Here is a 4554-nt window from a genome sequence, read left to right on the forward strand (position 1 = left end):
TATAACAATCTAATCCTAGGACGAAAAAGGAAATACGAATTATTTACTCAATCCTTAATATATTCAAAATATATATATTATATATATATATAATCTAACATTCTCACATTCCTGCTCAAATTTAAGGTATTTTAGCAGAAAATACTAAGAGTTTGTTAAGAAAAAATTGAAATCGAGCAGTGGTGTGAGTCTTGGTGAAGAAGTTAGCAAGTTGTAGAGCCAAAAAGACGAAAGAAAGTGAAATAGAGCTAGATTGCAGATGCTGATGGACAAAGTGACAATCAATCTCAATATGTTTCGTTTACTCATGGAAGACAGTGTTATGGGTAATTTGAATAACATTGCAGTTGTCGCAATAGAGTGAGGTCGGAGAAGACTAAGGTACATGCAAATTAGATTTAGTTAAACAATCTCAGTAGTAGCATGTGTCATAGCACAGTATTCAGTTTCAGCAGTAGAGCGAACAATAACAGTTTGTTTCTTGTTTTTTCAAGGGATTAATGAATTGTCAAGAAACATATAGATATTAGACGTGGATTTGTGGTCAGTGATATCACTAGGCCAATCAGAATCAGCATAAGCTACTAAGTCAAAAGAGAAAGTAGAAGACAATAGTAAGCCTTGAAATATAGTATTCCGAAGATAGCGAAGAATCCAAACCAAAGTAGCCCAATGTGTAAAATGAGGAACAAAAACGAACTAGCTAGCCACATGAACAGCATAGGCAAGATCAAAGCGAGTGACAGTTAAATAGGCAAGATCAAAGCGAGTGACAGTTAAATAGACTAAGTAACCCATAAACTCTCTGTTAGAATTAATGTATAGGAAAAGAGAGAGAGAAACAAATATTAGAATTAATGTATAGGAAAAGAGAGAGAGAATAAATTGATTGTATTATTGATTGATTAATGTTGTATATTACAATGATTCATGATTCCTATATATAGAAGAGGGTGAGTGTGTAGTAGGTAAGGAGTAGGTGAAGTGGAGGTGGTAGTGGTGTAGTGGGTTAGGTTTAGTGGAGTAGGTGAGGTGGTAGTGGTGTAGTGGGTTAGGTTTAGTGGAGTAGGTTTAAGTGGGTGAAGTAGGTGGAGAGTAGGTGGATTTTAACAGCCCCCGCAAACTCAAGGGGGATAGGAACTAACTAACTTGAGTTTGGAGAGAGTAACAAAACAAGAAAATACATAAAAATAAAAGAGGATAAGAGACACTGTATGGGGGTGTCATAACCATGTAGAGGACACTGTATGGCGGTGTCAGACCGATGTAGAAGACAGTTTATGGGGTCATGTCGGACCGATGTAGAAGACAGTTTACGGGGTCATGTCGGACCATTGTAACAGACACTGTTGTGACAGTTGTTGTGACAGTTTACGGAGTCTTGCTGGACCCTTGTAGAAACTAACCGGAATCAATGTCGGGACAGTTTACAGAGTCTTGTCGGACCCTTTGAAGGAGCGAACCGGAATCAATGTCGGGACAGTTTACTGAGTCTTGTCGGACCCTTGAAGGAGCTAACCGGAATCAATGTCGGGACAGTTTACAGAGTCTTGTCGGACCCCTAAAAAGTCGCACCCTCAAAAGGTGTGCCCAATCTTTCAAAAGGCGTGCCATCAAAAGGCGTGCCCAATCAATAAAAAGGCGTGCCATCAAAAGACGTGCCATCAAAAGGCGCGCCCAAGTTGTCGGCGAGCGCCGAGCGGCGCATGATGCGCGTGTCTGCCTCTTCGTCAGGGTCTTTATAAACTGAAGCGGAGGCTGAGGCTTTGAAGCAGAGACAAAAAACCTGCTAGAAAAACTCTGAAAAACTCTTCGTTTTCTGAGAGAGATTTCTGAGAGAGATACTCTGTAACACTCTGTTTTCTGAGAGAGATTCCTGAGAGAGACACTCTGTAACACTCTGTTGTCCAGAAAATGGCTTCGTCTTCCCGTGGTCTGCTCACTCTCTTTCCAGACCTTAACGAGTCAACAAGAGAGATAACGGGTGCGGGGGCCAGTGAACCTCAACCAAGCGCCCCAGGGTTTGCTCCGTTGAACTTTCCTATGCGGTCGGTGGAGCAAAAAATGGCGGTGCAAACTGATATTGAGGCCAATCAGTATACTCTGAAGTCATGTGTAGAAACCATGACTGCGGTCACAAACTTGTCGCACCGGCTGCAGAGCAGGACAAATGAGGTGCAACAGTTAAACTCCCAGCTGGCTCTGCTCCAACGCATGTATAAGGATGCGCGAGCAGAGATAAGTGTGCTAAAAGCAGAAAACAAGGAGCTGAAGCGGAAGGCCACCGTTATGTTCCGATTTGGAGGGCCGCCATATGCTGCAGTGGAGGAGCAGGGAGTAGTGATCGTGCCCAGTGGAGTGGGAAACACGGAGGCAACACCGTCAAGGGCCGCCCAGGACGGAGGCAAGAAGAAGAGACCAGCGGCAGAGTAGAGAAGAAAAATGCCACTGTTCCGATTTGTGTTGGTTTTGTTTTGTTTTGTGTTTTGTGTTTTGTGTTTTTTTTTTTTTGGGTGTAAAATGGTGATCGGGGTGAGCCCCGACATGAATAAAATGAGTTTGGTGTGCAGTTCGTCTTCTTCCCTTTTTTTTTTTTTTTTTTTTGGTGCAAAAAAAATAATAAGGGAAAAAAAGATGAAAAAATAAAGTGAAAGAAAAAGAAAAAAAAAAAGAAATAATAAGAAGATATGTGAAATCAAAACAAGAGAGTGAGGAAAAAAGGTTCACGTGAGTTTCTTGGCCCACGGTTTTGGTGAAAACCTGCAATGGGTTTGGTATTTTTATTTTAATTTTTTTTTTTTTTTTTGAGAATAAAATAAATAAAGGTAAAGTGGGGTAAAGTAGGGGTAGCGTGAATCAGCATGCGTTTTAAAAAGTGAGGAGGCATGAATTAGAGTGGGTATGGATTTGTAAAAAATAATAATAAAATAAATGAGTGGAGAAGGTTGGCCCATGCACAATTAAACTATGATCAAAATTAAGGCAATGAGGATACCAAGAACTATAAGCTTTATCTTCATATTCTGTAACCACATTTTCCTCCTCATTTGGGTACCCTGGGTCCTGAAGTCTTGTGCCTGAGAGCGAAGGTTCTCTGTTTTATCCACTAGAAGCTCAATCTTCTCTCCACGATCCAAAACCTTCTCAATATTTTCCATCATCACTCCTTTGACTTCTGAAACCTGAGCCTTTACTTTGGAAAGCTTGCTGATCTCCTCTGGATGATCCACACAGTACTGCATCTGCTCCTTAAGTTTGGGTCCAAACTCCCTATTCAGGCTATTAGCAGCAGCAGTTGCAGCTTTTCCACCACCATATCTCTTGGTGAAATCCTCCTTAACTCGTTCAAGAAATGCCATTGGAATCTGTCTGCCAGCAGATTCCACAGCGACGACACAATAAGTGAAGCCGTCTTCGACGAGATAGTTGAAGGTGTGGCCATCGCAGTTGTAGGTGAACTTGTTGTTGCAGGAAGGGAGTTTCTGGAGGCACTGAGAAGCGATGCTCGTGAAATTTCCAGTGAATTCGGTGAATTCGGCGAGAACCACTGTTCCTCTAGCCACGAAGCTGTAGATCAAAGACTGTTGCCCCATCTCTCTCACACTCAAAACCCTAAAACTTAGAGAGACAAAGGGGTAGAGAGATAAACGGACGGGGAAATTTGTAGAGAGAGAAAGTGATGTGCCGTGAGGGAGAGGGAGGTTTGAATTGGTTGAGCTCCGGCGGGCAGTCAAGGCAAGGTTGCCGCCCGCCGGAAGGCGAAGAACACCAAGATCTTTAACCTTGCTCTGATACCATGTTAAAATTAATGTATAGGAAAAAAGAGAGAGAAACAAATATTAGAATTAATGTATAGGAAAAGAGAGAGAGAATAAATTGATTGTATTATTGATTGATTAATGTTGTATATTACAATGATTCATGATTCCTATATATAGAAGAGGGTGAGTGTGTAGTAGGTAAGGAGTAGGTGAAGTGGAGGTGGTAGTGGTGTAGTGGGTTAGGTTTAGTGGAGTAGGTGAGGTGGTAGTGGTGTAGTGGGTTAGGTTTAGTGGAGTAGGTTTAAGTGGGTGAAGTAGGTGAAGAGTAGGTGGATTTTAAAGATATAATGTAGGATCATCCAGAGGAATACCATCAGTAGTGTTAAGTTTCACATTAAGCATAATGGGGGTATCAGAAATCTTAGTGTCAGTAAGATCAGCATGGTTAATAACCTCATTTGTATACCTAGCCTGAAACAGAAAGTAGCTTTTAGGAGAAGAAGTTATCTTAATACCAAGAAAACACTGCAAGGAGCCCAGATCCTTTATTTCGAATGTGCAAAAAAGATGCTGCTTGACCTCAGAGATAACAGAAGAATCAGAGCTAGTGATGATCATATTATCCATATATAGGAATAGGGCAACAAAACCAGCAGATGTGTGAAGAAGAGATACAACAGAATCCTAAGTACAAGGATGAAATCCAAGCTGAGTGACGGCGGCCTAAAGGCGATCATACCAAGCACAAGAGGATTGCTTCAAACCATACAGAGCACGCCGAAGATGACAAACC

General features: G+C 41.5%; 1 pseudogene across 1 annotated transcript; it reads right to left on the minus strand.

The window, feature by feature from the left end:
• Positions 1-2956: 2956 nt before the first annotated feature.
• On the minus strand, positions 2957-3640 carry LOC145813918 (vesicle-associated membrane protein 721 pseudogene; annotated as a pseudogene). The gene has a single exon (XR_014357345.1). The product of XR_014357345.1 is annotated as a vesicle-associated membrane protein 721 pseudogene (transcript).
• Between the last annotated feature and the right edge of the window lie 914 nt (positions 3641-4554).

The sequence above is a fragment of the Camellia sinensis genome, chromosome 15 (genome assembly GCF_055761805.1).
Source record: "Camellia sinensis isolate YWXY chromosome 15, ASM5576180v1, whole genome shotgun sequence".
Classification (NCBI taxonomy): Eukaryota; Viridiplantae; Streptophyta; class Magnoliopsida; order Ericales; family Theaceae; genus Camellia; species Camellia sinensis.